Source organism: Balaenoptera borealis (assembly GCF_965194805.1).
Source record: "Balaenoptera borealis genome assembly, contig: HAP1_SCAFFOLD_277, whole genome shotgun sequence".
NCBI lineage: Eukaryota > Metazoa > Chordata > Mammalia > Artiodactyla > Balaenopteridae > Balaenoptera > Balaenoptera borealis.
In genome coordinates, this window is record NW_028123898.1 from 520,103 (window position 1) to 545,519 (window position 25,417).

Below are 25,417 nucleotides of genomic sequence, written 5' to 3' on the forward strand. Positions count from 1 at the left end.
AGCCTCCTTTGCTGGTCCCTGATCTCTCCAAGTCTGGGTGCCCCATCCCTACACCTCTTCTGTCTCCCTCTTTAAACGCCCACTTCCTTGGTGATCTCATCCAAGCTCATGGCTTTCAAATGACTCCCGTTGAGTATAATTTAATTAGTTGGTTTTTTATCATCTGTCTTCTCCCAAAGGAAAGCAAGCTCTACAGGCAGGGCTTTTTTTGTCTTAAGTCAGGTTTATTAAGGTATAATTTACATACAGTTAATGTCACCCTTTTTAGTGTTCACTTCTGTAAGTTTTTGACAAACACGTATAGTTGTGAAACTGTCTCTGCCGTCAATTACAGGACAGTTCCCATCACCCCCAAAAGTTCTCCATACCCTTGTGGTCATCCCCTCCCCCATGTCCCGCCCTGGGCAGCCACTAATCTGTTCTTTTGTCCCTTTTCCCTAGTTGTGCCTTTTCTGAAAAGTCATATAAATGGGATTGTACTGCGTGTAACCTTTGGAATCGGCTTCTTCCACTTATCACAATGCACAGCGCATTTGAGATTCACCCATATTGTTGCAGCTGTGAGCCGTTAGTTCTTTTATTCTATTGTATTTTATTGCACAGCTTTGTTTATCTGTTCGGAGGGGGACCAGTTGTCCTGGTTTCCGTGGGAGGGAATGGTTTTTCTGGGACATGGGACTTTCAGTGCTAAAACCAGGGTGGTTGGTTATCTTAGTTCTTTAGTTGAGGGACATTTGGGTTGTTTCTAGGTTGTTGATGATTTTGAATACCTACTCAATATAACCAGTGACAGAGGGTTTTTTGGTGAACACAAATGTCCATTTCTCTTGGGTAAATACCTAGGAGTGGGGTTGCTCAGTTGGATGACGAGTGTACGTATCACTGTAAAAGAGGCTGCCAAGCTGTTCTCCAGAGTGGCTGTATTGTGTAGCATTGTGGGAGAATTCCACTTGCTCTGCATCTTAACCAGAACTTGGTAGTGTGTCAAAAAAAATTAAAAACCGGTTTTTTAGCCATCTTAATAGGTGTATAATGATATCTCCTCACGGCTGGCAGAGATTTCCTTTATTCGCCTTGAGTAGTGTTGTGCCCCCAGTGCCTGGGTTAGTGCCTGCTATGTAGTAGACACTCAATGAATTTTTTTTTTTTTACTGAGTGAATGAATGTATGGATGGATGAATGAATGAAGTCAAAGGGGCTTCCGGTATCTAAATCTGTTATAGCAAATACATAGCACACGTACCGCCAATTCCCCCATGCCCCATTCTGTTTCCATGGCAGACGTCACTCATCAATTGAGCCATTTTATCCACCTGCTTCATTTCAGACAGGTACGATCCAGTCCTTTGTGTAGCAAGTGAGATGAGCCCCATGAGCTAATGCAGCTTTAGTTCAAGCCTCTCATTGGCTGAAGAAGAGGCCAGGCTCAGAGCAGGGTCCAAGGCTGCCCAAGGACTCACAGCGAGCCAGTGGCAGGACTAGATCTCCAGGCTGGGCTCTCCCCAGAAAAATGCACGACGTCTCTGACAAGGCTGGAGTAGGATGGGAGGCATGGACGTGGATCTGGGCCTGAGGCCGGGTTGGAGCATTGTGGAGTGCTCCCTGGGCCCCGGCTGGGTGGGAAGGCTGATGCCGGCGCTCTTCCTGCAGGTGCCCAGGAGCTGCTGGGATGGCCTACCCGCCCACGTTGGCTCCCTGGCCCAGCGGGCGTACTGGGCTCTGCTGAGCCAGCAGAGGGACCAGAGCATCGTGGCCCTGGGCCAGAGCGGTGCTGGCAAGACCACCTGCTGCGAGCAGGTCCTGGAGCACCTGGTGGGGATGGCAGGCAGTGTGGATGGCAGGGTCTCAGGTACAGTGGTCTCCAGGTGACATGCAGCTGGGACGTGGTGGGGGCGGTGGCGTGGGGGAAGGGAAGGGAGAGTCAGAGGGGGTGCTGGGCGGCTCTTTCTTATATCTGCTCAGCTAGCGTTCACTGAGCACCTGTGTGCAGACCCTGTGCTGGCTTCTGGGCAGGGCCACCCCTAGTCTGTTGGGTACTTTTGTGTGAATTAGAAACAGGTACTCCTTGCCTAAGACACTCACTGCCACATGTGGAACCGTCGTCACGCATTGACATTGTTAGAACCAAACACTTGACCACCACGTTCTGGGCCATCATCCTAATAAGTATACAGGCCTATGGCTATCTGATATAAATGCTGTGCCCTTAGGTGTGGTGTCCTTGTGCAGCGCACAGCCCACTGGACCGTGCAGAGGACCCGATAAGTAAAAACAAAGACAAGGAGGCACTGACAGCCGGAAGGGAGACTCAGCTGCACATCTGTGCCAGACTCCAGTGCTCTGCACCGCTTGCTGGCCGAGCTGGGGAGGGGAGAGGCGGAGGGAGCACAGAGAAGGGGCCGGGGGGCTTCCTTGAGGAAATGATGTTTGAGCTGGGCATTAAAGAAAGAGTTTCAACATTGTAAATCAACTATACTTCAATAAAAAATAGTGTCAGTTGGTGATAATAATTACAATATTGATGGGGATCGTGGTAAATGCTTGCTGAGGACTTACGCGCCAGGCTCTATTCCAAGCAGGTTAACTTATTTATTATTTAAAACATCCCTATAAGGTAGACATTATTATTATTTGAATTTTATAGATGAGGCCATTAAAACGCAGGGAGGTTAACCAGCTTGCCCAAGGCCACACAGCTCATACATCCTAGCACCGAGATTCAAACACAGACAGTTTGGCTCCAGAGCTGTTACCCCTGGGCCAGTGTCCTCAATGTATTGTTGCCCCTCTGAGGAGCCTTTTTAGTTGTTCTTTCTCCTAATCGTCTCCCACCATGAAAAGTTAATGCCATAGATTCACCATATATTTGTTTATGCAGTGTGTGTGTATGTGTGTATATATATACAGACACACACAGACGTGTGTGTGTGTGTGTGTGTGTGTATGTATCTGTGCTCTATTCTATACATAAGAAAGGAAAACTGCCCCCATCCTCAAGAATCAGTTTCTGCCCTCTTGGGGGCAGTATTCCCCCTGCTGAGAATATATGGCCCAGGCAGTATTGCTTTTCTAATAATAACAAACAATACTAACACCACCACATTTGGAGCATGTTCTGAGCACTTTACATTATTAAATCTTTTAGTCTTTGTGGCAACCACATGAGGTAAGTAAGTACTATTATTACCCCCATCTTATAGATGGGGTATCTGAGGCACAGGGAGGTTAATTTATTCGCTCCAAATCAGGTGACTAACAACGGGGAGAGGCCATATTCAAGCTTGTTTAACCATTGTACTATCCTGCTTCTCCACTGGGCTTATTCCAATGCTTTATTGATCACCTGTTCTGCACCTGGCCCAGGTTAGAGCCCTGTGAGGAGCTGGGGATACAGCAAGGAGAGGCCCTCCCAGAATGTAGATCTGCTGAAAGTGTGTGTTGGGGGAGTGGGAGTCAGGCTAGGCTGTATCCAGGTGCCTAGCACATAGTGGGTGCTTGTTAAATAGTTATGTTAAAAAGCTTGGGACTGCTGGGCTTTTTGAGCTGGCTGTGATGGGCGTTCCCCGACAGCAGGTCCAAGAATGTTAATGCTCTGCCCTCCTCCTAGACTCCACCAGGCCCAGGAGGCCCTAGGGCAGCCCTTGTCACTCAGATCGTACCAATCCTAGGTGTGTGTATCTCCCCTTCTGGGCTCACTCTTGCTCACCCCGCGCCCCTGCTTGCAGCACAGGGCCAGCCCAGCAGCGGAAGAGGTGTGGCTTAGAGCTGAGTTGGGGGAGTGGAGGGGCCCCTGCTGGGGCCTGGGGCCAGAATGGGGTCCTGTGAGAGGTGGGGGTGGCAGCACCCGGGCCACGGGTGATGCCCTGTCTGTGCCCCACCAGTGGAGAAGATTCGAGCCACCTTCACTGTCCTCCGGGCCTTTGGCTCCATTGTTCACCGGCCACAGCCGCCGTGCCACCCGGTGCTCCATGGTGATGTCACTGGACTTGAACGCCACAGGCCGAGTCACGGCCGCCCAGCTCCAGGTGAGGCCTCTGGGTGGGAGGGAGAGGGGGCTCTTTGGGGCTGCAGTAGCCTCAGCCCCACTCAGCAGGGCCCACGCCTCCAGCTGGGACCCTGGAATGTGTCTAAATGGTCATCGCTCCCCAGGCCAAGGCCAGCTCCTCCCCACCTCACTCAGTGCCCAGACATCTCCTCCCGGAGCAGGCCAGCTCGTCTGTGCCTCGGAGTATCACAGGGATGAAATATTCATGAGTAGATACATAATTCAGCCGCTCATTAGCTGGGTCTTAAAAGCGTAAGCTGAAATTAAACAGGCGCTCGCTGGCCTTCTGCGGCAGCCCGTGTGTGACAGGCACATGGCCTGTTTGTTCCTCTCTCTGAAATCACCTGGCTCCTCCCCTTCCCCCCCCCGCCCCGCCCCCGCCAACATTCTGTTTGAACAGAAAACAGGATTAGGTTATTAGAAGGGTTGTTTGTATGCGGAGCTAGGAGAATACCCAGACTCGCTGGTGCACGATAAATCCCTTTCTGTCCCGGCCCTGAAAGTCTACCGTGCATCACCATGTGGGTCAAGTTATTAAGGGCTTCGGTTGCATAAGAGTGTGTTGGAGGGCGGCTCTGGGTTAATTGTTAGTACCCTTGGATTCCTTCATCGGAATGAGCCCGTTGCATTCGTTGATTGCCTGCGTGGACGCTGAATCAGTGAGACAAAGGCCTGGCACGTTTTGATTTGGAGGCGTCCAGCCAAGTTGGGGCCTGAGGTGCTGCCTCGAAGAGTGGGCCTGGGGGTTGGTGGGGGTGTGCGGGCAGCCTAGCGGGGCCTCGTGCTGACCGGCGCCTGTCCTCTCCCCTGGCAGACGATGCTGTTGGAGAAGAGCCACGTGGCCCGGCAGCTGGAAGGGGAAGGCAATTTCGAGGTTTTCTCCCAGATGCTATCCGGATTGGACCTGGCTCTCAGGTGAGCGACTGGGCTGAGCAGGGACAGCCGAGGGCAGTGAGACAAAGGGCCTCCGCTCTCCAGGGCCCCAGCCCTGCCTCTGCCCAGAGGTGAGAGGCAGTGGAGCCCAGTGGTTAGGAATCTGGCCTCTGATTCTTGCTGCCTGGTACTGCTCCTGGGCTGGGTGAACCTGGCCAGGTGTCACCTGCTCTGAACCTCCGTTTCTTCCTCTGTAAAGTGGAAATAGTACCTTGACTGCTGACCTTACAGGATTAAGTGAGATAATTCACATATGGCTCTTTATACACGCTGGGGGGTGGTGGTGGGTGTCTGCTGTGACGGTGACATTTTGGTACAGGTTCTGACAGCAGCGTGGGAGGTGGGCAAGGAACAGCAGACCCCAAATCTTCCAGAAGCTCCTAAACTCTGTGAGAGCCTTGGGTGCACCTGAGGTAGCTCAGGGCGAGGAGGCACCAGGTGGAACAGCAGAGAAGCCACAAGGCTCATCTGGGAGGGCCTTCTGGGGGAGGTGGCCCAGGGAGTCATCTCTGCCCCTCGCTGACTCCTGGGAATTCTTGGACATGTGGCTCCCTGTCTCTGAGCCTTGGTTTCCTCATCTGTTGAACGAATGAGTAAGGTTCTATCTAGTGAAGCTCCAGGGAGTGCTCACCCCAGGCGAGGGGTGATAATTTTCAATTTGCCTCTGCGTCCCCCATCATTTGTCTCCTGCCTTCCACCCCCGTCTGAAGGGCAGGCCCAACCTGTCCTGAGCCTCCTGGCTAAGGCCAGAGGGGCACCTTACCCTTTGGAGAGAGGGCAGATTAGGGAGGAAACTCCCAGTTTTCAGAGCAGGGTAACTGAGGAGTAAGGAAGCTTCTGGAAGGCCTTCACTTAAGAAGGGCCCATTGAGGGCAGCAAGTGAGGAATATTCGGGAGGCAGGGCCAGGGCCTGAGGCAGACCCCGGGGCCACCTGGGGCACTCTGTGGAGCCCCGTGCCATGATGCCCACCTGCCCTGCCAGGCCACTGGTGTGGGTGGGTCCTCCCTTACTTCTGGTCCCTTCTCTGTTTCCAGGACAGAACTGTACCTGCACCAGCTGGCAGACAGCAGCTCCTTCGGCATGGGCGTGTGGCCTAAGGTAAAGAGGAGGTCCTTCTGGGTGTGAGTGGGTGTCTGTGTCCCCATGGCCAAGATGGGCGGGTCCCCTGTGTGGCTCGTCCCTCTGCCACTGGGGTGAGTAGTTGGCAAGGGCTGGTCACGTGGGGGAGGCAGGGTTGCCCTTATGGGGCCTGGGCTTGTCAGGGAAATGAGTCTTGTGCTAATAAAGGGAACCAGGAGGTGGTTTGTGTAGAGGTTAGGGCGCGGTCTCCGGGACAGGCTGTCTGGGTTCAAACCCCGGCTCTGACACTTACTGGATATGAGACCTCAGGCATGGACCCTAGCCTCTCTGAATGTCTGTGTCCTCTTCGGTAGAATAACAACAGAACGGGCGGGCAGGCTGAGGGGAGGACAGAGCGTGGCACGGCCTGCCCGCCTGGGCCACGGGGAGAAGGTCGGGGCGCCGCCCGCGCCCTCGTTCCGCTGCCTGGCGTCCTTTGTGGAGGCAGGGCTCCCAAGGAGCTCAAAGGCCAGGGAAGGACACACGGGACGGTCCAGAGCCACCCTACCGCTCCAGTGGTGCAGCACCCTCTCTGAATTCCTACTGCCACCAAAACACATCCCTAAGGCCTTTGGGAAGAATTGCTAGGACCCAGGAAGGCGGCCCCTTGCTGTGGTCCAGACTTCAGCAGCTGCCGATGACCAGAGGGAGCCAGCCGGCCGGCCGTGAGCAGGGGGACAGGACACGGGGACAGGGACAGCCACAGCCGGGCTTCCCGCAGCTGTGCCCACCGCCAGAACCAGCTCCAGCCAGTCACAGCCCCCGAGATGCCAAACAGTGACGGGCGAGAGGCCGGCAGGAAACTGACACCCCCTCACTGGAGAGCCTGCCCGGTCGGGGTGCGGGGCACCATCCCCGTCTGAACTCACCCCACAGCTCAGCCGTCTCCCAGTGACCCAGACGCGTCACCACGGCCCCAGGGCTGATCCCCGACCAAGGTCAGAACTCCCCCCAGTGTGACGGCCCCCATGCCACTCCTGTGGTGGAAGGGACGGCAGGCAGAGACCAGGAGTAGAGTCTTTTTTATTAATGGCTGCATTTTCAAAGAACCGTTTTGTTACCAGGAAAGCTCCCCAGGAAGGGATTGCATTAGTGCAACAAGGGGGAGCCTTGATGCCAGGCTTTCCAGACACTTCCAGGTGGAGACTTTTGGCCTAGGCCGGCCGCCGGGGACTAGGGGGCTGGGAGGACACACGGCCCCTCCCCCGCCCCGACGGGGCGCTAAGGCACCCGGCCCGCCTGGGGGGGCAAAACCCCGTGCCGTCAGCAGGCCGGCGGCTTGCAGCCCTCAACCTGCAGCCCTTTGCTCAGGAGGAAGGCGTCCTGCATGGGGTCACAACCCAGGAAGAGCTTCACCATGCCCTTGGCATCCTCGGAGCCCCCTGGCCTCAGAATGCAGCTTCTGTAGTCCATGGCAACCTGAGGAGAGGGGGCGGGGCTGCAGGAGGGTGGAGCACCCCCTTCACGGAGGGTGTGGGTGTGGCCACCTCTGCTGTGACTCAACAAAGGGCAGGGGAGCAGGGGGTTCTGGGCAGGGCCCTCAGAGCCTGGCAGGCCCAGGCGGGCGGCACAAGCATCTAGGCCCAGGCCAAGGACCTCCGTGTTGGTCTGCACGGCAGGCCGGCCTCTCACCTTGCCACTCAGGACGCCCTCCTGCTTGAAACGAGTATGTGGACCGTGTCCGCGGAGTACACCTCGCTGCACAGGTAGCCATAGGACTGGGCGTCGTAGCTTCCTGCCAGGTGGCCGAAGGTCGCAGGCAGGTGGGTCCCTGGGACACACGCGGAGAGGCTCCTGCCCGGGCCCCTGGCCGCTCCGTGCCCCTTCCCCAGAGCCCAGAGCTTGGGGCCTCAAAGCAGCCCTGTCTGAGTCCCCTGCCACTAGAGGGAGTATTGGCCCAACACTTCTAGAAAACGGGGACCTTGCGGGCAACTCAGTGGAGGGACACAAATCAATCTTTGCCGACTTTCTGCTGAAGCTCACGAGGGTTCACCCCTAAGCCTCTTACAGGGACAGCTGCCCGAGGCTCCGAGGGATCAGTCAGGGCTCGCCCTCCAGCACGGGGAGAGCGCGGGTTAAAGCGCTCACGAGGGAGTGAACTGCGTCTCCGCACCGACACGCACGGGCAAACCTCGTCGACGCGTTCCGTCCGGGGTATGAAGCCCTCTCCTGCCTCTTCCAGGCTCTCCAGAAAGCACGTGCAGATACGCCCAGCCCACCCTCGGACTCCGCGGGCCACAGCTGGAGGGACCAGCCCAGGAACCCAGGCAGGAAGAGGCCAGAGGTCAGCGGGCCTCGACCAGAGCCCGTCAGTCGGTCCCCCTTCACACACCACCAGAGGATCCTCTTGACCTGGGCAGTAGCCGCCAACCGACCGCTAAGGTGGGCCCGGCGTGCACTTGGCTACCTGGCGTGGCTGGGACCCCGAGGATCTCCTGGCAGAGGCGGGCATTGTCCTAGGCCGGGTCCGAGGGCGTCTGCGTGTGCAGGGCCTGGTCCACCTTGGCCAGGACGATCTGGCGCAGGTTGAAGAGGCCTGGAGGGCGGGAGGAAGGAGACGGGGGCGCTGGCACTGTGTCCAGGCCGCGCTTTCCAGCCGGGCGGTCCGGGAGCCCCTTTCCTTTCCCTCGGCCCGGCCGCACGGGGGTTGGCCAGCCGGGACTTGATGAGCTTGTCCAGCAGCTCCTGGGGGACGGCGCTGCTCGTGCCCCGCCGAGACTGGCAGCAGCGCCAGGGCTTCACAGGGCGCGGCGCTCCCGGCCCCAGAGCCTACCCTCTGGTTCTCATCCCCGGCTGTCACCAGAGTCGCAGGCAACGTGCCCTTCTTTTCGTTTGTCTTTTTTCCGGCCCTCGACCACGCAAAGGTGTGAAGCCCTGCCACTCGCTGCCACGTGGATGCACCGTGAGAACACGGTGCTCAGCGAGAGAAGTCAGACACAGAAGGACACACAGGGTGTGACCCCACTGAGGGGAAACGTCCAGAACAGGTAGATCCACAGAGTCAGAGTGGGTTCCTGGTTGTCAGGGACAGGGGAGGGGAGGGACTGATAACTAAGGGCGTGAGGGACCTTTTTGGGGTGAGGGAAATGTTCCAGAACAGGGCAGTAGTGACGGCTGCACAGCTCAGTAAAGTGTCCCCACGCGCTCCGGTTGCAGTCTGTGAGAGCATCGCTCTCAGGACGAAGGGCTGACTGCAGGAAGACTGAACGAGCACTGGGTCCTGGGCCCAGACGCTCAGCTGGGGACCCCCCCCCACATTGGGAAGTCACTGGGACTTGCTGAGCCTCCACCGAGACTTGCAGCAGCCCCAGGACCTCACAGGGCGTGGTGCTCCTGGCCCCAGAGCCTAACCTCTGGTTCTCATCACTGCCTGTCACCAGCCTTGCATGCAACGTTCCTTTCTTCTATTTTGTCTTTTTTAAAGGCAACTTTTGAATACCTGTATTTAACATGCAGGGAACCAGTCCTGACTCCTTGATCTGGGACTTCCAGCCTCCAGAGTCTCGAGGACATCCACTTCCGTCGTTTACGCGCCCAGTGCGTGGGGTTTGATGATGGAAACTGACACCGAGAGTGTCTCCTCGTGCGGGGTGACATCAGTGGAAGAATCCCGTGGTGAGGGCCTGCCTGAGGACCACGGGAGAGCCCGGGCCCTCCCCGCCCCCTGCCTTCAGCCCCTCGCCCGCCCCCTCCTGGGAGCGGAGCTGGTGCATCGCTTGCCAGAACTCATGGAAGTAGGTCTCCAGCTCATCATGCTGCAACAGGGAGGGCGGGTTGGGCGTAGGCTTGGTGAAGTTGGCCACCATGGCCGCGATGGCAATCTGGCGCCTCCCGTCCTGCTGCAGGCAGCCCGGCTGCAGGCCAAAGCAGGCCATGTGCCCGGACTTCCCTTCCCTGGGGAGGGATGCGGGTGAGGCCCCGCTACCACAGAGGAGCCCCGGCCCACGGCCGACAGGTTCCCCCACGCATGCACCGAGGGTAGAGGTCCAGGTAGAACTTGCTGATGGATGACCTTGCCCGAGGCCGCGTCCCGGACCGTGTAGAGCCTCACATCTTCATCTTCGTGACGCATGTTGGTGCCTTCCTCCAGGTCGAAGGTCAGCCCCAGCAGCTCCTGGGAGATGCCCAGCCGCCCGCGCGTGACCACCTGCATGGGGAAGGACTCATTGAGCAGGTACTGGTCCATGTGGTAGCGCGTCTCCTCCCCCTGGTTCATGTAGTAGCGCAGATCCTAGACGTTGATGGGCCCGTCAAAGTGCAGGCCCCGCCTCTGGCACTCAGCCTTCTTTAGCTCCAGGATCAGGGCCGCTCCTGCTCCCCGAGGGGCTTCAGCTTCTGGGCCAGCTCATCTGCGGGCGGAGGGGAGAGGCTCAGCTATGTCCCTGTGGCAGCCGCCCAGCCGCCCCCCACCCCACGCCCCTCGAGGCAGAATGAAGGGTTGGGGAAGGCGACCCCCAAGGGCTGACACAGTGGGGTCTCAGGCAGCACCACGTCCAGTCAAGGTCCACCTGACCCCCGTCCCCACTGGGACTCGGGGAGGCGGGGTTACCTAGGAAAGTGGCCACCACCTGGCTGGTCTTGGCCATGTTCATCTCCAGCACAGAGTCGGCACGCGTGCTGAATCCCAGCAGGCGGGACTTCTGAGCCTGCAGCCTTACCAGCTCCCCGAGGATCGCGCAGTTCTCCTGGAACCCAGAGACAGCCAGCGCTGGGGACCGTGGGCCACGCCCTCCCCACAGGCCCCGGGCCAGGTCTCTGTGGGTGGGAGGGCTCTCAGGCCACTGGCGGGCACAGCCAAACCCCCTCCCTCCTCCTCCTGGCCTGGATTTCTAGACACTTTGGTGCTGTCCTAACATGTGGTCTTTATGAACACAGGTCCTTTTGGAACCAGAAACGGCGTGAACCATGATGAGCTCTAAGGCCAAGGGCAGGAAGAAATATGACCAGGCTCTCCAGGAGCCACCCAGGGGCCTCCCCGGGCTCAACAATACAAACTTGGCTGCCGTGCAGACAGCAGCTCATCCCCATGGCGCCCGAACACCCAGCCCCTGGACGGCGAGAGACCTGTTGCTGCAGGTGCCCCGTGGTTGGCTGGTGAGGCCTGGCCCCAGGCGTACGCCACCTTCTCTGGGGCCACCTCTCTGGGTCTGCGGTGGGGTTCTCCTGGGAGCCCCCAGTCACCACAGGACCAACGTGGCCTGTCTGCAGCCCAAGAAGGTGGGGACACAGGTCTGTCCCCCGTGGACATCACCCGCGAGGCCGAGCAAGCACCAGTGGTGTCTGCGGGGAAGATGAAGGGCTCATGCACAGCCCCCATCTACTGAAGATGCTAAACGGGAGAAGCGCAGACTGCAGCCACATGCGGTATGGACCAAACACAAGTGTCCTTGCAGGAACCGATGTCTGAATATCGAGGCTGTTCCCGGGCCACAGTGAGAAGGCCCAGGCCCCACGCAAGGCACAGAGAGGGGATGGGGGGAACATCTGCGAATCTGAGCTCATCGGGCATCACCCCAGAAGGAGAGGGAGAGAGCCAGAAGGAGATACGGAGGGAGAGGGAGAGAGAGGGAGGTACAGACGTCTCTCCTTTCCCTGGGGGTTCTCTAGTGCAGCCAAGCCTGAAAACCACTGCATTTCGGGAGATGGGTCCTCGTGGAAAAGTTAAATAGTAGCTCATGGCATTATCGACACATATTAAAATGGCCCCAAATCTTGGGGAGTCAGGGAGGGGAGCTGGCGGCTGCCTCGTAAACGAGGAGAGATTGGGCGTCAGAGGAGGTGCCTGCCTCCACCACCTCCGCCGCCGCCACCGCCCCCAGGGCCCCGCAGACTTCATCTCCCAGCTGTGGTCCTGGGCTGGAAGGTAGCGGGGAGGTCAGGCCGTCCCAAGCATCAACGTTGACTTCAGGGCTGATCTGAAAGGCGCCTGGTGTTTGTTGAAGCAGAAAAAAGAGAAAGCAGTGGGCAGAGGATGGGAGGGGGAGGGAGCCCCCATCAGCCCTTCTCCCTGTCTCCCTCTCTGTCTCCCTCTCTGTCTCCCTCCCTCCCTCCCTCCCTCTACCTCCCTGCCTCTCACTCTCCCTCCATCTCTCCCTCTGCCTCTCTCCCTCCCTCTCTCCCTCTCTCTCTCCCTGTCCCTCTTGCCCTGTCCTGTCCCTCTCTCCCTCCCTCCATCCCTGTCTCTCTTTCCCTGTCCCTCTCTCCCTCTCCCTCTATCCGTCCCCCCTCCCTTTCCCCGTTTCCATCTCCCTCTCTGCCTCCCTCTTTCCCTGTCCCTGTTTCCCTGCTCTGCTCTCCCTTTCCCTCTTTCCCTCTCCCTCTCTCCCTGTCCCCCTTTCCCTGTCCCTGTTTCCCTGTTCCGTTCTTCCTATACCTTTTGCCCTCTCCCTCTCTCCCTCTCGTGCTCCCTCTCCCTCTCCCTCTCCCTCCACCTCCTTCCCTCTCCAGAGAGGGAAGGAGGTGGAGGGAGAGGGACAGGGAGCAGGAGAGGGAGGGGGGAGAGGGAGAGAGGGATAGAGGGAGGGAGAGGGACAGGGAGCAGGAGAGGGAGGGGGGAGAGGGAGAGAGGTATAGAGGGAGGGAGGGAAAGACAAAGACATCTCTCCCTCCCTCCCTCTATCCCTCTCTCCCTCCCTCTCTCCCTCTCTCCCTCCCTCTCTCCCTCTTCCTCGCTCCCTCTCCTCCCTCTCCCTCTGTCTCTCCATCTCCCTCACTCCCTCCCAGAGACAGAGAGACGAAGAGGCAGAGACAAGGGAGAGGGAGAGAGGGAGAGGGAGAGAGAGGGGGAGAGAGGGAGAGACGGAGAGAGGGAGAGAGAGAGAGGTCTCTTCCTCCCTTTCCCTCTCTCCTCCTTCTCTCCCTCTCTCCCACTCTCCCTCTTCCCTCTCCCTCTCTCCCCCCTCCCTCTCTCCCTCTCCCCCTCTCCCTCGTCTCTCCCTCTCCCTCCATCTCTCCCTCTCTGGGAGGGAGTGAGGGAGATGGAGAGACAGAGGGAGAGGGAGGAGAGGGAGGGAGGGAGGGAGACGTTTCCTCCCTCCCTTTCCTCCCTCTTCTCCCTCTCCCTCTCCCTCTCCCTCTAACTCTCCCGCTCCCTCCATCTCTCCATCTCCCTCACTCCCTCCCAGAGGGAGAGGGGAGGGAGAGAAGGAGAGGGAAAGAGGAGAGGGAAGAGGGAGAGGAAAGAGGCAGAGGAAAGAGGCAGAGGGAAGAGGGAGAGAGGGAAGAGGGCGAGAGGGAGAGGGAGAGAGAGGGGGAGACGGAGAGAGGGAGAAAGAGAGAGGTCTCTTCCTCCCTTTCCCTCTCTCCTCCTTCTCTCCCTCTCTCCCACTCTCCCTCTTCCCTCTCCCTCTCTCCCCCCTCCCTCTCTCCCTCTCCCCCTATCCCTCGTCTCTCCCTCTCCCTCCATCTCTCCCTCTCTGGGAGGGAGTGAGGGAGAGGGAGAGACAGAGGGAGGGAGAGGGTGAGACAGAGGGAGGGAGAGGGAGAGAGGAAGGGAAAGGGCGAGGGAGGGAGAGGGAAGGAGGGCGAGACGTCTCTCCCTCTCCGTCTCCCTTCCCCTCCCTCTCTCTCTCTCCCTCCCTTCCTCTCCCTCTCCCTCTCCTAGAGGGAGGGAGGGAGAGGGAGAGACAGAGGGAGAGGAGAGGGGGAGTCGGAGAAGGAGGTAGGGAGAGGGAGAAGGCGAGAGGGTGCCTGCTTCCCTCTCTGTCTCCCTCCCTCCCTCCCTCCCTCTCCGTGTCCCTGTCTCCCCCCTCTCCCTCTCCCTCTGTCTCTCCCTCTCTGGGAGGGAGAGAGGGAGAGGGAGAAGGAGGGAAAGTGATGGAGGGAGGGAGAGGGAGAGAGGGTGAGGGAGAGAGGGAGAGAAGGAGGAGAGAGGGAGAGGGAGGGAGGAAGAGAGCTCTCCCTCTCTCCCCCCTCTCTCTCCCCCTCCCTCTCTCCCTCTCCCCCTCTCCCTTGTCTTTGCCTCTCCCTCCGTCTCTCCCTCTCTGAGAGGGAGTGAGGGAGACGGAGAGACGGAGGGAGAGGGAAAGGGAGGAGAGGGAGGGAGGCAGAGGGAGGGAGGGAGGGAGAGACGTCTCCTCCCTCCCTCTCCTCCCTCTCCTCCCTCTTCTCCCTCTCCCTCTCCCTCTCCCTCCAACTCTCCCGCTCCCTCCATCTCTCCATCTCCCTCACTCCCTCCCAGAGGGAGAGACGGAGGGAGAGGCAGAGACAGGGGAGAGGGAGAGAGGAAGAGGGAGAGAGAGGGGGGAGAGAGGGAGAGGGAGAGAGGGGGAGGGAGAGAAGGAGAGGGAAAGAGGAGAGGGAAGAGGGAGAGGAAAGAGGCAGAGGAAAGAGGCAGAGGGAAGAGGGAGAGGAAGAGGGAAGAGGGAGAGAGGAGAGAGGGAGATAGGGAGAGGAAAGAGAGAGGGAGAGGGAGGGAGAGGGAGAGAGGAAGAGACAGAGGGAGAGAGAGAGAGGGAGTGGGAAAGAGGTAGAGGGAGAGCGGAACAGGGAAAGAGGTACAGGGAGAGAGGGAGGGAGAGAGGGAGGAGAGGAAGCAGGGAGAAAAGAGAGAAAGAACACACCGTCTACATTTCTGTCAAATGACACCGGGGATCCTTACACAACCAGGAGAAAGTAACACAGGGAGGCTCTTTCTCAGCTGGAACTGGAACTGCAGACGGGGCCAAACACCACCAGGCTGGCCACACGTGTCCAGCCGCCGCTCCAGCCCCGTCAGCCGTGAGTCCGGTCACCAGAGCTCTGAGTGTCTGCTCCAGGGAGCTGGGGTTCACCCTCTCACCTGGGAGGCCGGGCCAAGAGAGCAGGGCCCCGGGCTGGACACATAGGGGAAAACGCATCCCCACAGGACAGCTTTTGCGAGCAGATTCAGCTACCAGATTCTAGAGGCCCGGGACCACCCTGTGGCCCGTGAAACCCAGGAGCCACGAGGGTCTTGCAACGTGATTCCTGTCCGTTGGACTGTAAAGTTTGTGTAGGGAATCTTGGAAACAGTGGTAACAAGGCTGAATTGGAACGAGCTTTAGGCTATTATGGACCACTCTGAAGTGTGTGGGGTGCTAAAAACCCTCCCGGCTTCGCTCTCGTTGAATGTGAAGATCCCCGAGATGCAGCCGATGCTGTCCGAGAACTAGATGGGAGAACACTATGTGGCTGCCGAGTAAGAGTGGACCTGTCGAATGGGGAAAAGAGAAGTCGAAATCGTGACCGCCTCCTTCTTGGGGTCGTCGCCCTCGAGATGATTATGGGAGGAGGAGTCCTCCACCTCCCACACATCTCCAAGATGGAGAGCCTTCTCCGTCAGCCAGAGCAGGTCCCTTTCTAGATATAGGAGAAGAGAGAGATCCCTGTCCCAAGAGAGAAATCACAAGCCGTCCTGATCTTTCTCTAGGTCTCCTAGCCGATCTAGGTCAGATGAAAGGAAATAGAAGACCACTTTGCAAGAGGAGTGGTGTACAGGCAATAACTTCATTTGGCAGGAGTATGTACAGAAAATTCAAGTTTTGTTTGAGACTTCCGAAGCTTGGTACACTTTTTAAATGTTTTAGTTGTTCACATTTGTTTGTCTCTTGGGACAGTGACACATAAAGGTGTCATTCTCTATGGTTTGAAATGGGTCCTGGGAGGCATGTAATATGAAGAATTGTTACCTTACAATGTTCCCTTAAGCAAAATTGAACTTGCTTTGAATTTTTGGTCTTGCCTAGACTGATAATAAAACTCTAACTCCTGCCCACCTAAAGTGTGATGTTTACTATTATGGAAACAACACTGGCAAACGTTGAAAAGACTTTCTGTAGCTGGGATATGGTATGCAGCTGTAGTTAAGCAAGCAGTCTTTAAAAGGTGCTGTGAACCCAAGCCAGCAGGTAAAAATGAAAGCCGCACCCTTACCCTAGATTAGAGGTTTAAAAATTCCACTAGTCTTCACACCGGACAAGAGATTGTCCAGGGAGTTTAAAATCTAAGAAGTTTCAAGGAAGTTAGTTTACCTTTGAGTTAGGTCATACGTCCCCTCTGTGATTGCTGTACATGAATACATAGCTCTTTGTAATATTTTTTGGAAATTTGAGATTATCAAGATACCAATGTCCTGCCAGATTAAGAGTATATTGTAGAGCTGAACTTTGAGTTACTGTGCAATTTTTTTTTTCATGCTGTCATTTGTAATATGTTTTGTGAGAATCCTTGGGATTAAAGTTTTGGTTGCAAAAGAAAAAAAGAAAAGAAAAGAATCCGCCTGCCAATGCAGGGGACACAGGTTCAAGCCCTGGTCCGGGAAGATCCCAGGTGCCGCAGATCAACTAAGCCCGTGGGCCACAACTACTGAGCCTGCACTCTAGATCCTGGGAGCCAGAACTACTGAGCCCCCGTGCCACAACTACAGAAGCCCACACGCAACGAAGACCCAACGCAGCAAGAAAAAAAAGACGATACTGGCCAGGTGATCAAGGGTAAAATCGTTTGTCATAAGTCCCGTTGATGGTGTGTATCCTTGATGTGACCTGAGGAGAATGGCATTTTTATCTCTGTTTGGGTCTTCCGCCCCAAACCCCATAACTCCAGACCAACCATAAGAAAACATCAGAAAACAAACAGACTAACAAATTGAGGGACAAAACACCTGACCAGTCCTCCTCAAAACTTTCAAGGTATCAAAACCCAGCGACGTCTGAGAAATGTCACAGCCCAGAGGAGACTGGGACAGAAAAAGGATGTTAGGGGAACACTAGGGAAATTCTAATAAAGTGTGGACTTTAGTTAATAACAATGTATCCATCTTGGTTCCTTAGTTGGATAAACATGTCACACTAAGGTACTAATGAGTTGGAAATAGGGGTACTGGGTCAGGGTCCACGGCACTCTGTACACTCTGTACAGATCTTTGCAACTTTTTTGTAACTCTAAGCTCTTGTAAAATTAAGCGAGTACTGAACAGAGCTAAGAATGTTATTTCCCTGATTTGAACATGCCTGAGTTTCTTTTCATGGTCACATTTTTGCTATTTGGATGTGTCTTGGAATCAGTAGCAAAGGAGAGTTGCCAGCCCCTGGGAAGATGTGGGTGGTTCGCAGGTGGCTTGCTCTGGAGCTGAAGACCACGGTGGGAAGTCTGCAGCCTCGGGCTGCACTTAGAAACATGGGAGGGGATGGGCCAGCTCAGTTAGGGATGGAACCTATAAATAAAACTTTTTTCTTTTCCGTTATGGCTTATCACAGGATACTGAATATAGTTCCCTGTGCTAGACAGTAGGACGTTGTAGTTTATCCATCCTATATTTAATATAGTTTGCATCTGCTAACCCCAAACTCCCAATCCAACCCTCCCTCACTGTTTCTCCCCCTTGGCAACCACAAGTCTGTTCTCTATGTCTGTGAGTCTGTTTTTGTTTTGTAGACGCGTTCATTTGTGTCGTATTTTAGATTTCACATATAAGTGAGATCATATGATATTTGTCTTTCTCTTCTGACTTACTTCACTTAGTATGATAATCTCTAGGTCCATCCACGTTGCTGCAAATAGCATTATTTCATTCTTTTTATGGCTGAATAAGATTCCATTGTATATATGTACCACATCTTCTTTATCCATTCATCCATCAGTGGACATTTAGGTAGCTTCCATGTCTTGGCTACTGTAAATAGTGCTGCAATGAACGTTGGGGTGCATGTATCTTTCTTTCTTTCTTCTTTCCTTCTTCCTTTCTTTCTTTCTTTCTCTCTCTCTCTTTCTCTTTCTTTCTTTCTTTCTTTCTCTCTCTTTCTCTCTTTCTCTCTTTCTTTCTTTCTTTTTTCTTTCTTCTTTTATTGTCACACGGCATGTGAGATCTTAGTTCCCTGACCAGAGATGGAACCCACGCCCCCTGCACTGGAAGCATGGATTCTTAACCACTGGACCACCAGGGAAATGCCAGGGGTGTATGTATAGTTTTGAATTAGAGTTTTCTCCGGATCTATGCCCGGGAGTGGAATTGTGGGACCCTATGGCAGCTGTATCTGTTCCTGCACGCCTCACATCAACCACCTGCACTCCAATCCTTGCTCTCAACGTCATCTTCGGGGAACCCAACCTGCGACAGGGACCTTGACAAGAAGAAATGGCTCAGGGAAAAGCTACCTGCACGGGGAGGAGATAGAGACCATCGCCCCTGGGGTGCGGAGGGGAGAGTGGGTGCAGAGGTTTGTCATTTCACCCCCGATACTCATCTCAGCCCTCGTGGCTGCCCCACTCTAGGTCACCTCGGGATACAGAGGTGAGCCGGTTAGAGTCCCTGCCTGTGCAGGAATCGGGGCACCAGCGGGTCTGAATAATATTAGTGCAGGGTCTCCCCCGTGGCACTGGGGTTATTCGGGGCGGGTCATCCTCTGCTGAGGGCCCCTCCTGGGCACTGTGTGGGGTTTAGCAGCATCCCTGGCCTCACCCATTTGATTCCAGGGGCCCTCCCTCCCAGTTGTGACAACCACAGATTTTCCCCACACATCACGGAAGAACTGGGTGAGGCGGGGGCAGGATGGCTCTGGGCAAGGACAGCTGTGTTGAAGCAACCAGCCTGGCCCAGGGCAAGGTCTGCCCCAATCCCGTCAGCGCCTGCATTTAGAACTGCCCCTTTCCTCTCCCACCTCCCCTGCCCTGCAGTGGTCTCCGAGACATCATCCCCATGTAATAAATCACACCTTCTCAGTTTACTGTTTGCTGCCCTCGCTAGAACGTGAGCTCTTTGAGGACAGGGATGCTGTTATGTCCCCAGCACCTAGAAGAGTGTCTGCTGTGTAGTAGATGCTTCATAAATACTTGCTGAATAAAGGAGTTGAATAAAGGGATGAGTGGATGAATGAATGAAGGTTACAATGGAAGGAGGGGGGAGATTCCCTTTCTGGCTCTCGGGGGTTGGGAGATCAAGTGAAAGATCTGTCCTAAATAGGCTGACCAGCCTTCTGGGGTTCCCCGGGACTGAGAGTTTCCCCAGAGTTCCAGCGCTCAAACCTGAGCGGTCCTGGGCAAACTGGGGGCGGGTGTTGGTCACCCTATCTAAACACAGTAACAATTCCAGCTGCAATAGCAATGGCCAATGACCTCTACGGTCTTATTGACCATGCACAGTTCTCTACCTGGCGGGGAAGGGTGGGCCGGGATTGGAATTCTGGTGATCCAGGGCGGGTGAGGGCACACCCTGGGCTTGTGGAGGGGAGTCCAGGAAGGTTCTGGAGGAAGTGACAGTGACACAGGAGGGAGGGAGGAGTCTAAGGAAGAACATCCCACATGACAACCTGTGCCAATGGCCCTGGGCCCAAGGTCACACCTGACCAGGGCTTGCTTTTTTTTTTTTCTAATTTACTTTTCCCCACATGGATATGCAATTGTCCTAATGCCATTTATTGAAAACTCCTTAATTTCCCCACTTTCTATCATATCAAGTTCTCATATATCTGTTTCTGGACCTTTTTTCTATACCATAGAGCTATACGTCCCATCCTTGCACCACTAGGGCTGTTTCATCACTATAACTTTATTTATTCATTTTGTTTTGGCCGTGCTGTGTGGCATGTGGGATCTTATGTCCCTGACCAGGGATCGAACCCGCGTCCCCTGCAGTGGAAGCTCGGAGTCTTAATCACTGGACCTCCAGGGAAGTCCCCAGGGCTTGCTTTGACATCCATGGAATGGTGGCAGGTGGGCACGGGGAGCAGCTGTCTGTGAGCCATCCTGGGTAGAAATGCAGGGTGGAGGGGAGGACAGAGGGAGCTGGAGGGGAAGAAGCGGAGGAGGGAGGGAGGAAGGGAGGGAGGCCGGGGGAGAGACAGACAGAGAGTTTCCGGAGACAATAGCTCTGGCCGTGTCCTAGGGCATGAAAGCTGAAAATAGCTCCTAGTGCCGGGAGCCTTGGAGCCGGAGGCTGGGAGCCAGGGTGACTGGCTCTCCTCCCTGGTGTGTGTGTGTTGCGGGGGGGTGGGTGGCTCTGGGCTTCTCAGGCTGGGAATGGGGTGCACAGAGCAGGAACGGAGCAGGGACCCTTCTCTCTGGAACCTCGTGGGCCATCCTCAGCTCACAAAGCTGAGCCACTCCTTGCCCTACGAGTGGGGGGCTTATCCTCCCTGTCCCCTGGATCATACCCCCTCACACACAACTTCCCCGTGTGTGTTCCCAGCAACCAAGAGAATCTGTTTTTAAAAGATTTGGGGGAGGGGGGTAACCATACAAACAAGAGCAGAATGGATACTTTTTCAGGATATGAATGGCTCTGTGTAAGCCCACCCCCAGGGTAACCACAGTCCTGACCTCTAACACTCTTGACGAGTCAGCCTTGGTCTGGGCTTGCGGACCCACGGAAGCTTCCTCATTCCCTCCTTCAGGTCCCGACTCTCCCTCGGCGTCTTTGTGAGAAGCACCCGGGGAAGTGGGACTGCTAGGCTGTACTGCTGCTAGAACTCCACCTGGGCTCCACCAGGCTCCAGCCCCCCGCCCTGTCCACCTAACTGACCCTGAGGCACCTCAACTGGTAGGAGCAGCATCACCTTCCCTCCTGGGACTCGTGATACTTAAGGGAGACACCGAAAGACAAGCCTTTGGCTCCCTGGCTGGCAAAGAGCAGGTACTCAATTGTCATAAGTGTCCGTATCAGTGAGGGTTCTCCAGACAAACAGAATCCATATGGGGTGTGTGTGTATATACACACACACGTACATATGTACAAGCATACAAAAATATACAGCTGTGTACATATGCAGTATGCGTACACACATATACACATATAGTATATACAATACACACATACATATATACACACATATAAAATGCAGTTTGTATATATACAGTATGTATACACACATATACACACAATATAGACAATACACACATACATATACACTATACATACACACATATAAAATGCATAGTTGGTATGTATACAGTATGTACACATACATATAACATATGCAATATACACACCTAGGTACATATATAGCATACGTATATACACACATACAAAGATATTTAGGTGTGCATATAGACAGTATACATACATACACATATAATATATGCAATACATACACGTACGTACATACAGACACACATATACACCTACATATAAAAGCATATAGCATAAAAATATATATGTACTGTATATAGAAATTCATCGTATATATACATACATATATCATATATATAAGATATATACACATACATATATACAATGTGTACACACACACCCCTATATGTAAATATGCGCATGTACATACACATATAAATTCATACGCAAGTGTGTATATAATAGTATATTCATATATACATATAATACCTAGAAACATATTGGGGGGGAGGTGTCACGGTACGTCAAGGGCGGGAGTCGAACCCGCCACCCCAGGCCCCGAGGGGTCTCCCCGGGTCTCCACTTCGGGCCGGTGGGTGTGGCCGGGGGGGCAGCTGAAGACGTGCGTGCGTGCTTGCGTGCGTACGTGCGTGCGTGCGAACGTGCGTACGTGCGTGCGTGGGGGCGGGTCCACGGGGCGGGAGGCGCTCGCCGCGAGTGAGTGGTTCAGCTGGGCCCCGGCTCATTGTGCTTGCCTCACGCCGGCCCCAGTTGGCAGCAGCGCTGGAGGCCCCGGGCCTGTTACCACAAAGAGGGAGCCGGGGGCCGGACGGGAGCAGGCCGGCGGCGGCGGCGGCGGCGGCGCCGGCTGAGGCCCAGGCCAGGCTCCCTCCCCTCAGCCTCCCGCCCGCCTGCCCGCCTGTCCCGCCCCTGCCTGCGGCGCCCCGCCCCTCCCCCAACCGCCAGACTAGCCTGGTGCGGGGGCCGCGCGCGAAAACTTGGGGGAGAAGCTGAGGCTGGAGTCGCCCGTGGTGGCCGAGCCCGCCGTCTACCCATGGCTGCTGCTGGTCTGCGTGAGTGCCGCCCGTCCCCTCTTCCCGGACCTCCACCTCTCTTCCCCCACGGCGCGCGCTGAGCCCACCGAGTAACGGAGCGACTCGAGTCGCCAGACCCTCTTTGGAGCCCCCCTTCCCGCCCTGCCTGGTTCTCCGCGGCCGTTTCCAGCCCCCGCGCGCAGGGTGGGCAGAGGGGAGCCGGGGCCGGCCGGGGCCACAGACTCGGCAGCGGGGACCCCGCGCTTCCGAGGGGCGCCCGAGCCGGTCTGCCGTTGGCCCTGTAGGGCTGGGGACCCAGGTCCGCCCCCCCGCCCCCCGGCCTGGACTGCCGGCGGGCTTGCCCTTCCATACTTTATGATCTGACACGTCGGGTTTCTTTTTCCTGGCCAGCTTTACCATTACCTGACCAGCTTTCCCAGCATCCCCTGATAATGTGTTAGATATTCAAGTTTTAGGGCCCGGTCCCAGCCCTATGGAATCAGCAACTCTGGTGGGGCTCAGTGATCTCTGTTACAACAGGCCCTCCAGATGATTTTTATTCACCTTAAAGTTTGAAAATATCTGCATTGTCAGCTGGCCGAAGCGTCCACCAGCAGGTGAAGGGGAGTGGCGCCTGGAAAAGATAGGGACTAGCCAAGGTAAGTACAGTAGCATTTGCCATGGTAGTAATGGAGAATGCCTTTTCTCCACTGGTTGGCACAGACTAGTATCTGGGAGCAGTGGCAGGGTTATTTAGGATGCTTTACATTGCAGTGTAGAGTGACCGCTGTCCTGGTTTGCCAGGGACTTCCCCTGTGTGAGCACTTAAAATCTCATCCTGGCAAACCCCTTAGCCTTGGGTTTGATAAACTTAGGGAATAACATGAAATTTAGGGGAAACATGATCTAGGTTTTGGGCAAGTCACAAGTGCTAATTAAAGCTAAGCAAGTATGGACAACATCTAGCCTTCTTTACCCCTTTGCGGGGAGGTAAATCTTGATTGGGTGAGAGGACTTATTGTTAAGAGATCTTTGTAGAAACATCCCCTTCTGCTTAGTCCGCTGGTTCTCCGTTCTGGCTAGACATTGGCATCGTCTGAGGAGAGTTAAAATGATAGTATTGGTCTAGCATGACCAACCGTCGGTGTGAGGGTTTTTAAAAAGTGCTTCAGAGGATTCTAATGTGCAGCCAAATTTAGGTGCCACTGCTTAAGCTTTTGAACCGCTGCTACGTATTTTCACCTCATCTTGCTGTGAGAATATCCAACTGTAGTTGAGGTTTGTTGTTTTTCTTTTTCTTTTTTTAACTGTCTTATTATAAGATTTACTGTCTTAAATAAGATTGAATGGACAGAAAATCCTGCTAGTCCATCTGGTATAGCTGGATACCCAGAGTAATATCGTTAAGATATGTACCTTTTAAGTATTGTGACTGGCCTTTTAAAAATTAACATATGCATTAAATTAGTATTGATAGTATAGATCTCTTTCGAAGTTGTCATGTTGGGGAGCTATACCTCTAATCTGCTGCCATTGCTAAATATCTGGACACCTCTTACTAGGAATTGCTTTTAAAAATCTTTAGGGATTAAAACCAAGATTGCTGTATTATTTGTACTGGGACCACAAAAACCTCACAGAGTTCCCCCGCTGTACCTTCTACCCCCATCTCTAACCCTTGGCAACTTCTAATCTGTTCTCCATCTCCACAGTTTTGTTATTTTAAGAATAATATGTAAACATAATCATGAATTACTTAATCTTCGGAGATTGGCTTTTAAAAACTTTTCCCTCGGCATCATTCCCTTGAAGTTCATTTCAATTTTTGCTTATATTAATAATTTGTTCCTTGTTGTTGCTCGGTAGTATTCTATCATAAGATTTTATCACAATCTGTTTCAACATTCACCCATTGAAAGACATTTGGGGAGTTGCCAGTTTGTGGCTATTAGAAATAAAACTGCTATGAACATTTATGTGTAAGTTTCTGTGGGAACTTCATTAAGTTTTTGTTTCTTTTGGATAAATGCTCAAGAGTACAATTACTGCATTGTAGGGTGAATCTACTTTTAGGATTAAAAGAGACTGTCAAGCTGTTTCTCAGAGTGGCTAAACCATTTTATTTTCCCACCAGTGATGTGATATAATTTTTCTACGTACTCGCTAGCATTTGATGTTGTCACTATACTTTAATTTTAGTTATTCTCTGATATCTCATTATGGTCTTAATTTGCATTTCCCTGATGGCTAACGATGTTGAACATCTTTTCATGTGCTTCTTTGCCATGTGTATATTTTCTTCCATGAAATGTCTGTTCCTGTCTTCTGCCTATTCTCTAGTTGGATTTTTTTAAGTTGTTTGGAGAGTTCTTTGTATATTATAGATACAAGTCATTTGTCTCCTATGGGATTTTCAAATATGTTTTCCCACTGTGTAATTTGAGTTTTCATCCACTTAAAAGGATCTTCTATGAAGCATTTTTAACTCATTTTGATGAGATCCAATTGATCAGTTTTTGCTTTTATTGATCATACTTTCGGTGTCAAGTCTAAGAATTATTCACCTAGTTGTAGATGCCAAAGATTTTCTCCTATTTTTTTTCTCTAAAAATGTCCTGCTTTTACATTTAAGATTATGATCCACTTTGATTTAATTTTTGTGTAAGATGTGTAAGGTTTAGGTTAAGGTTCATTGTTTGTTTGTTTGTTTTTGTCGAGGGATGTCCAACTGTTTCAGTACCATTTTTTGAAAAGTCTATTCTTCCTTGATAGCTTTTGCACTGCTGTCAAAACCAAGTTAAATGTATTTGTGTCAGTCTATTGCTGGGTTCTCTGTTCCATTCCATTGATCTATGTATCTACCCTCCATCACTACTGCGAAATCTTGAAATTGGGTAGATTAATTCCTCCCATTTTAATCTTCCTTTACAAATTGTTTTAGCTGTTCTTCAGCCTCTTCCTACCATATAAATCTTAGAATAAGCTTGTCTATATCCACAAAAACCTTGAGGGCATTTTAAGAGTAATTGTGTTAAGCCTCTTAACTTGGGGAGAATTGACAGCTTTATTATGTTGTGTTTTCTAATCCATGAACAAGGTATGTCTCCCTATTTGTTTGGGACTTTTAAAATTTTCTTCATCAGCATTTTGTAATTTTCAGTATAGAGGTCCTATAAATGTCTTATTGGGCTTCTATTTAAGTATTTATTTAGGTCAGTTGTAAATGGCATCACATATTTTTATTTAAGCTTCTACACATTTGTTATTAATATATAATTTGATAAAATTGTGTGGATCTTGTACTCTAAAACATTTACAAACTAATATTATTTCTCAAGCTTTATGTGGATTCCTTGGTATTTTCTCCATTTAGATTATCATCTCATCTTCAGATACAGACAGTTTTAGTTTTCCTTATTCAATATAATAGGATATATTACTATTCAACATTCAGGAGGATATATTCCTTCCTATTCAACATA

General features: G+C 53.5%; 1 pseudogene across 1 annotated transcript; it reads right to left on the minus strand.

Annotated features, from left to right (window-relative positions):
* Nucleotides 1-7,361: 7,361 nt before the first annotated feature.
* Nucleotides 7,362-10,789, minus strand: LOC309621312 (thimet oligopeptidase-like; annotated as a pseudogene). Its single transcript has 7 exons — nucleotides 10,648-10,789; nucleotides 10,072-10,447; nucleotides 9,797-9,992; nucleotides 8,741-8,792; nucleotides 8,506-8,634; nucleotides 7,731-7,869; nucleotides 7,362-7,517 (listed from the first exon to the last, which is right to left on the minus strand). The product of its transcript is annotated as a thimet oligopeptidase-like (transcript).
* Nucleotides 10,790-25,417: the final 14,628 nt, after the last annotated feature.